This window comes from Acanthisitta chloris, unplaced genomic scaffold (genome assembly GCF_000695815.1).
Source record: "Acanthisitta chloris isolate BGI_N310 unplaced genomic scaffold, ASM69581v1 scaffold38355, whole genome shotgun sequence".
NCBI classification, from domain to species: domain Eukaryota; kingdom Metazoa; phylum Chordata; class Aves; order Passeriformes; family Acanthisittidae; genus Acanthisitta; species Acanthisitta chloris.
The window spans coordinates 56,675-66,179 of NW_008676125.1; positions in this window are offsets into that span (position 1 = coordinate 56,675).

Sequence of the window (9,505 nt, forward strand, 5' to 3'; positions counted from 1 at the left end):
GCTGAGGGCATGGAAGGTTCCTGGTGTCAGGAAAGTCAGGTTGTTCCCATCTAGCCACAGGCTGTGAAGGAAAGTCAAGTTTCTGAAGGTGTTGGTGGTGAGAATCCGCAAGTAATTATTGGTGAGGTTTAGAGAGGTGGTGGATGATGCTATTTCTCTAGGGAGAGCTTTCAGTCCAGCTCTGTTACAGAGGATAGTCTCTTCAGATGTACATTTGCACATGCTTGGGCATGAATCAGAGATATTCAGACTCAGCCCAGCCTTTGCTGCACAAGTAAATATAAATATAACAGGAAAGAACATGACCAGCCACACATCAGCCACTGCATCTAATACCTGATGGATAGTAGAGAAGGAGACAAAAAAAAGAGTATGTACCTGTTGGGCAGGTGAACCGTGGCCATTGCAGGGTCGGTTGGGCTGCGCACGGTGAAAATAAAGTAGGTGGTTCTTCCTGCTGCATCCGGTGGGGATTAAGTGTTTAGGCACATGAAAGCCGATTACGTGCAGCCCTGCTGTGAAGAGCATTTCTGAGAAGCAGGGAGATTTCTTAGCCTAGCAACATGCTCTGACAGTGATTTTTTCCCACCTGGTCCATGCAAAGACCAGCAGGTAACAGACTTCCCTCAGGATCTGTCTGGGAGACCTCCTGCTGGTGTGATATCATCATTCTCAGAGTCTGCTTGGCTCATAAGCAGTTTTGGGGAAATGTTTTGTACTTTTCTCCAGTTAGTGCTTCAGCAAAGGCAGCTGAGGGTGGCTCTGCCATCCAGTATGAGATGGGGGCTATCACCCTGGTGTGGCTGCACATGCTGCCTCAGGCCCAGGGAAAAGGAATTGTGACCGAGCCCTGAGCACAGCCCTGGCAATGTGATAAAATGGGAGTCTGTCAGTCAGGAATGTGCAGGGGAGTACCATGTCCTGACTCAACCTCTTCAAAGGATAAGCCCTGAACCATCTATGAGTGGTAAAAGATGATCCCCACGGGCAAAACACAGAGCACCCCAGGGACATGCTGCCCTTCCCAGGGCACTGCTGTCTCCATCAGGTCTGAGGATGCCACTGAGCATCTGGAGCTGGGCTTGGGTCCCTAAAAACCTGTGTCCTTGACTCTTCCCTGGTTTTTATCCTATATCCACAGTGCAAAGGAAGAGTGCAGTCAGGGGGCTGGTTGATGCAACCCAGCAGCCAAGGATCAGCAATCTGCAGGCTGATCATTTTGCTTATGATGCCAAGAGGACTAGACCCAGGGCTTGCAGCTGGTGTGTCAGTAGGGCAGCCAGCAACACATTGCTGCTTCTTGTTTTTTGTCACACTCTTAATTTTTGTTTTCCACCTCATTTCTCTCTGCTGGAGTTCTCATGGGTTTGATGTGTTTGAAACACCTTCTGTCAGTCTCTTCTCCAGTGCATTTCCCTGCTCTGAAATTCTTGGCCGTTTTCAGATTTTTTCCTTTTCCATTCTTTACAGATTCGTGTTTTCTTTCTCACCCCTGCTCTGCCTGCTCTGTCCAGACAGTGGCTAAAAATCCAAATATATAATATACCCAATGGTAAGTGTGAACTGGACAAATTTGCAGCTCTGTTGTTTTCTCAGCAGAAGCAGATTAGATTTCCTGTGCTGTTAAATCACTCTGTTGGCTTCAGCTAGTTCTGTTTCCTTCATTTTTTTTCAAGCAACAACCCCCCAAAGAACAGCTTCTCTGTAGAAGCCTGGCTAGGATGATCATCTTGTGTAATGGAGACCATCTTCCAGCTGTAAACAACATCATTTATTTAATTAGACAGGCTTTGCTGCAGTGTTACTGGGGGTCAAAAGCTGGTTTTCACCAAGAGCAGTGGTGACAGCATCATGCCAAGGGCTTGTCCTTGAAGCCCTGGAGGAAAGTGGAAACGTGCTCTGCTCACACCATCCAGCTGCTCACATCTGGGGTCATGCCAGAGGTTCTGGTGGGTGAATCACTGTTTTCTGTATTCCTGGTTCAGCTGGGACTGCTCCTTTGAGGACATCGGTTTGTAGGGCTGTCCTGCTCCTGGGATCTCCATGGCTTCTCTAACCTCCTGCTGCAGCACAGATGTGAATATCCTTTGCTCCATGACTTTTCCAGTACAACCCTGTGAAAGAGAGTCAGTTTCTGCTGGTCTCTGTGCAGTACAAGTGAGCTGTTCTGTGTCTGCTGGAGTGGTGTCACCTCTAGCTGAAGTTTGTAGCTCAGGCTGAAGAAGATGGATTACTTGCTCTGGTGTCCTTTTTATTCTAAAAAAGCTTTATTTCTGGTTGTCCTTCCAGCAGTGTTGCCATGTTCTAGCCCTTTTTTAAGCCAAGTGCTCCCTCTAACTCTCCTTGATTCCATGTTGGAAATTTTCAGACACCAAAAGCATGTAGTTCTTGTAGCTCATCATTGCCAGATGTTGCTTAACTGAACTAGAGCATTGTGGTGGAACAGGACCACACAGCTGCAAAATGTTTCCTTGCTTCAAAGCTTGTAGGGCCAAGGCAGACCATAAGTATGAAAGTGAACAGATTTTTACACCTGGTCACAGGTTTGGCACTTTCAGTTGCTCCCTGTATTGATTTCACAGTGCACAGGGAGGTGGCAGCTCCCTTGCCAGCATTTTGGCTGTGGCTGCTGCCTGGACCACACTCACTGATGGCAGCTCTGGTTGCAGCTGCCCTTGGGGTGGAAGCAATGCAGTGGTGTGCTGTTGCTCAACACTGAGGAGACCTAAACCTTAGCTGGGGACTGAGTGTTGGTCCAAGATAGTGGCACAGGTATGTCCTGTGTGTGCTGCAATGCCCAGTGCTCCTTTGCAGGAAATGCTCAGCATTGCCTGTACAGCTTCATCTTCTTGAGCATCATCACTGCAACCACTACCATGTCAGATGCTGCAGAGACAAGGTAAGGACATGGTCCTTGAGAAGAGCAGACACATGATTTTTTCTCTAGCTCCTATTTTAACAAACGCTTTCCCACTATGGTCCATTCAATTATGAGCATCCAGCTCTCAGACTGTCTTTTCCAGACTCAGCTCTTTGAACTCCACGTGCAGGGATTTTGGTTGTCTCACTCCATCTGCTTGGAGGGTTTTCTGGAGTGCATCATGTGTTTTGGCTAAGGTGGCTCATCCTTCTGGCTTTAATGGAAAAGCTGAACCACCACAGGTCTTCTGTTAAAATGTATTCCACCCACTGCTTGACCATGGTTGTGTTTGTCTTTTTTTTTTCTGTTTCAGTCACTGATTTATCTGACATCTGGGATTTATAGCCCAGCACACCCACTTCAGAAATTGTTTGTAGCTGATGTCAAGAGCCTTGCCTAATACTGTAGATTTTAAAGAGCTGTATTCTCTTTAGAAGATCAAGGTTTGGTACAGGCTGTCCAAACATCTACTTTGGGATGGTCTTGCTGGTCTGATGAGTTAAAGAAGCAAGGTTTACTTTCTTTAAACTTTCTGTTGGGCAAAGGAGGAGTGAGCAGAATCAGTGAATAACTTTGGTTAAAAGATTGATTAAATAAGGTGGAATACCCAAGTGTCAGGAATATCATGACTCTGACAAAGCTTTATCTAGCTGGTGAACTCTCATGTGTATCAGCATTTTTGGAACATAAGAGAGATTGCTGATAAAAGCACTTAAAAGCAGGAAAGCTGTTTACAATGAGTATAGTTCAAAACAGCAAAGGAATGAAGATTTTTATTTTTAAAAGATTGCTGGAAAGAGGCCCCTTGGGTCCACTGTAGCTCTATAAAACTGGCCACAGAGCCCTAACTCTTCCTAAATATCACTTTGAGACCCTAAAAAAGAATGTGAAGCATGCTCTCACATCCTTTAAATGCTGGCCTATATACAGATATATTCATACTAATAAAGCAGAAGTTAGACAGGAGGCACCTCTCTCCCACAAGCTGTGGGCATCAGTCTTGACTTAAGCTGTTCATCACAGCAACTGCTCTGGGAGAAGTGAACAGGAGAAAATTACCTGTGATGAAAAAACGTTCATTATGAAAGCTGACTGTGGCTTCTTGCTGTGATCCAGCTGAGCAGATCTCAGTTGCTGGAATGCTATGTTTGGGACATAGCAGCATCAGTGGCATTTAGGCTCTGTGCCTGTTGTGGGCAAGCCCTGGTGTCTGGTGGTTTATCTGTGTCTGGGGACACGGCTCAGAGCTGTGCAGCACTTGGGAATGGAGTTTTGGCCAAGTCCTGTTGCCTCCAGCAGGACCAGGAATGCTGCAGTGCTGCCCCTGAGAGTGGGTAGCAGTGCCAGGGTGCATGTGCACTCACTGCCTTTAATAGAGACGGGTGCAGCTTGTTTTCAAAATCACTTATGTGCTTGTTTTCTTTCCTACTTTTAGTAACTCATAAAATGCTTATGGCCAATTGTTTGAACAAACAATGTCATGGAGCATAATCCTAGTCTTGGCAGTGCTATCAGCTGGACAAAAACATCTCATAAAATAAATGCTTTGGAAAAGTTTTCTGCATGCTGGAGGTGGAAAGGGCATCCCTCTTACCTCGAAACTGCCTCTGTCACACTCTAGATACTGAACTGCTTCAAAAACTGGCTTCTTTCAGCTTTGAAGGTCTACTGAATGGGACCAGAGCTCTCTGTCCCCATACTCTGATGGGTGCTGCCTGGGTGGCCCTTGTGTTCACTGCTGTGCTGCTGTGAAGTGGAAAAGCAGGACTTTCCCTTGGCCTGCTCAGTGCTTCCATGTGAAACCATGGCTCCAGGAGGGAAAGTGAAACGCTGAGCAAGGTCTTCCCTTTGAAAATCCTGGTAGTTCTCCCTCTTGGCCAAAACACTGGGTTTGCAGACACAATCAGCCAAAACTGATTGTTCTTCAGAGGTAAATGAGACAGAATTAAATTCAGCACACCAATGCAAGACACTGTCTTGCAGGACACTGCAGCTGGGGACTGCTCACAACTGCTCTCCTTCAAGACCCCAAAAAGGATGCAGGACAGCAGCCTTCTCTGCAGAGGGCTCTGGGCCTGGGGAAGGATGATGTACGTAGTCCAATCTTACTTGCAAGACTGAGCAATTAACCCCTAACGAAACCCTTAGACAAACCAATGTGGGAAGGAGGAATACATATAAAAGTTTGTGGAGCACTGGATGAACCCAGCTGCAGGCTGGACAGTTTTTGTGAGTGGCTACAAAAGACCTGTCATTTAGCATGATGCAAAAGCACCATCCAGCATGATGGAAATCATCACTGCCCTGGCAGTACATGGATGCTGGATCCCCAAGTTCTACCACCAGCCCTGGGACCAGGGAGACAGTGTATCCTACTGTAAATCAACACTGAGGGCCACAGAGCCACAGTGACCTATATTGGGTTATGCCTCCTGGGGAACACATTTATGAGAGATTTTTTTTCCCTCTTGCTTTCTCCAAAAGGAACAAATCAAGCCCATGAATGTAGACTGTAGTCTACATCTGGATCCCACATTGCTTTGAGGATTTGGCAGGCTGGCAAGGTTTAACCTCAAGAGGTGGCTCTGACAGCCTGCTGGCACAGTCAGATATGCTGCCTGTTTGAAATAGTCCATCTCTGACAGCAGCACTTCCCTGCAAAATCCAAGACTTAGGACTCGGAGTGCAAGGATTTATTTGCATAGTTGATCAGAAATTGCTGTTTGAATTGTGTGTGGCAGTGGTTTTGTGAGGGTGGTGGTTTTGGGGTAGTTTTTTGTTTGGTTTGTGGTTTTCTAGTTTTTTTAACTAGAACAAAAGGTTCTAGTGACTTCTTGACCTCTTCAGATGCATGGTATTGAGGATAGACAGACAAACCTCAGTGCTGCATGTGAACATACAGCAAATTCTTGCTTCTCTTGAACTATGATTTTTTAATTTTTTTCTTGGTATAAAAGACATACTTAAAATCCTTATGCAAATCCATCCTCCAAAAAGCACCAACTTCTCCCCACTTAAAATCAAACATCATCTTGTGGTGAAAACTCCCAGCTTTTGTAACTTTGCAGCCAGATAAGCAGTAAAGATGCTCTGCCTTGTGCTGAGCTGTGAGCTGAGCTCTGCTGCAGTGGAGCCATGTGCTGGATTTACCAGCCTGGCTGTGGAAGCTGGGCAAACACATCTGGTAAGTTCAGAGTGTGTTGGACCAGCTTCAACGGTAGCTTTGGCACAAAGTTGGTTTGTGCAGCTTGGGAACCTGCATCAGGTGTCCTGTTTCACAGCTGTTCATGTACAGGTGATGCTCAGGTATAGTGAGAGGAGGAAAGAAATGGTGGAGGAAATAGAAGAGAGAGGAGGTTTGTACATTGGTGAAATGGAACTTTGGAGTGAGAACTGGCAGGGGGAAGAATGGGAGCAGGATTTGTCAAAGGGCAGCCTGAGGTATGACCCCATTGCACCAGGTGTGTCAGGACCATTTCTTGTCTACTAAGCTGTATGAACTCAACACAAAGTCTCAGTTTTGTAGGTAGAGCAGAATAGACAGTATCTGTGAGGATCAAAAGTGCATCTGGAAAGGAAAACTTTATATTGAAATCTAAACAATTTGTGTTTGTTATTTTTGCAAAATAAACATTCTTGTGCATTTGACTTTTTCCCTGCTTATAAAGCATTTGGTGAGGCATCGAGCAAGACCTTTCACCAGTTGTTTGTGAGCAAAGTGACTAGCAGCAAGGATTACTGGCTTAGGGTGTCCTGTCACATCTTTTTAGTAAAAGAATTGAATGAATATGGGTCAGAGAGAGTGCTGACCTGAGGCAGGGTTCATACAGGGGAGGACTGGAGGCAAAAGATGCCTCCTTTCTTTGCAGCAGGACATGTGACCCTGCACTTGCACATCCCTTGTGCTCCTACTGAACTGCTCAATAGATGTCTGGTTTGAAGAAAGGACAGAGTTCCTGCAGTGTGTCTCTGGAAGGTGCATTGTCTGTTTACTGGCTTTTGAACAAAACAAGTCTCTTGGTCATGGTTGCTGTATGTGGAAATGGAGTGTAAATATTAACTGTAAAGTTTTTAGTTAAGTCTTGACTCTTCCAGCTCCTCAACTACTATGGATGTCACTGTCTCCTTTACAAATTTCCTTTATTTTTTGCTGAAGAATACAAATTTCACTGATTACAAGGTGAATCCTCTTCTTCCACCTTTTCCATGACTACCTTAAAAGACAATATGGAGAAATGAGTGGGGAAAATGAAGGAAAAAAGGATGCACTAAATATCAAACTAAACATTTATGGAAAAGGTGAGTGTGTGCATAGGTGATGTTCATATATATCTATATATCTATATATCTATATATCTATATATCTATATAGGATGTGCTGACATGTCAGTAGTCTAACTGGCTGTGGCATGCAATGCTTGAGGCTTTGCAATAGATGAGGTCTCCCACTGCAATGCTGGTGTGACTGCTGTGATGTTCCTCTGCTTTCTATCCCTGTGTGTACACATTATGGTCAGCTCTGCCAGAACTAACAGCCTATTTCACTCTCAAATGTACTAGGAAGTGCTGGGACTCCATGGAGTGCATGGGAATCCCCAGCCCTCAGAGAAGCAGGAATCCTTGCATGGAGACTCCCATGTGTTGCATGTGCACGTGGAGGGCAGAAAGGACTTGCGTGTGGGTGTATCCTTCTGGCCCAAGAGCTGCAGTAGAAAACCACAGGGATATTTATGTGAATTTCCTTTTTCCTTCTTGCTTGAGGTTTTTTTTTCTCTTTTTGGCTCTCTTGTTCCTCTCTCCTGATTTACTGCATGTGCTCACGTGGCCTTGGAAAGGGGGGTTCTCAAACTGTTTTGCTTCCAAAAGGAAAAGAAGTTGGCAGGCATTCATATTTCAGTTCTCCAGTTATGTAGGTTAAAGTCTCCCAGTGGGAAAATGGAAGATATGAGAGAGCAGATTGCTGGTGGCGATACTCACTAGAAGGAAAACAGAAAAAAGAAAGGAGCACAGAATTCTAGAGCCACATCCAGACAAATGGGAGGTTTGAGAGGTAAGTTTTCTGTCTGCTGTTAGAGCATAATTTCCATGTATTTGATTCAATTTGTGATAGTGTCTCATTGGGTCTGAAGTAATAGTAGGAATGACTAGCTTAGGAGAAGATTCTAAGGCACCAGTTGTTGGTGTGCAGAGCAGGGAGCATGTGTGTCAATGGAACCTTGTTCTCAGTAATGTAACTAAAATTCATTATGGTGTGGTTCCCTTATTAGGAGTAAGTCAGACACATAACGCTTTGTGACTGGTTCTGAGATTTCAGCTTCTGTATGTTAAAATGAGGGATTCAGGACATAAGAGTTAAGGGTGAAATGGGACTTCAGAGCCTCTCCTGAATACTTGTTCCCAAATAAAAAGCTTTCCTCTGGTTTAAGACCTGTTTGAATACAGAACTTGGGCTTGTGATCCACTGCTTGTGATCCACTATTTGTGACTTTTAATCCTGGCACTCGGCAGAAATTCCCCTACTGAATTTTCAGTGTTGAAATGATATATTTAGAATTAAATTCTTGTCAGTATATTCAAAGTAGCATATTGCATATTTGCATTGAGCAAATAATAAGCTACTGTACACTAAACTGTTAATACAGAAAAATGTGTTTGAAATGACCAGTTGTCTTCTGTTAAATGAGGTCAACTATGTTGTCTTGGTCAAAATTTCAGTCATTTTTAGGACTCCTTGAGAATGGTTCCATAAGGTCTTAATTAAAAAGGAATTGCATTTTTCTATTAAGTAAAATAAAATATTTGGGTATGATCTCTTTTTTATTTGCTATAAAGTCTCAAAGTTTGAAAGATGCCCTGCTCAGAGTGCAGACACAAGCTATGGAACTGGAACAAAGACAGACCTGTCAGTTAACTGTCATTTTAGCTGTTTTGTAGCTACATTTCCCCCTGTTGAAACCCAGTCCTGACCTTTCTAAACGAATGTCACATACTACTGTTAAATCCAATGCCTGGAAGAACTGAGTTTATTGCTTGTGTCTACGTTGAAATTATTTCTTTTACTGTTCTGATTAAAGCTGTCGTGAGGGCAGGGGATGCAGATTTGCGTTGAGAAGGACTCTGACAGTGAGTGACATTTTGTAAAGACCCTTCAGTGTCTTTGTATCCAGCCCTGCGAATTAAAAAAAAAAAAAAAAAAAAAAAAAAAAAAAAAAAAAAGTCACAGCTTGCTTTCCTAATGGCCTTGTTAAAAGGCTGCTTTCATGCCTGTGAAGTCCCAGGAGAACCTCAGGTGTGAAGTACCTGATCCCCTCTGGCGCTGCTGCCTTTCTACCTTATTTTAACTGCTCAGAGTGCTGGAAATAGTATGAGAAAGCCGAGAAAAGGATCATGAGGAGCTTCAGTGTGGTATGTGAGTCACAGAAGTTCCCAAAGTGTCTCCAGCACCTGAGTTCATAATCTTTCTGCTCTGCTAGCCACAGAAAGTACCATCTGTAATCACAGATAAAACCCAGCTGCTTGCTGCTCTGCCAGGCTAATTAAAAAGTGCTATGACCTCCCTGGGGCTAATTGTGTCCTGTCAGTGGG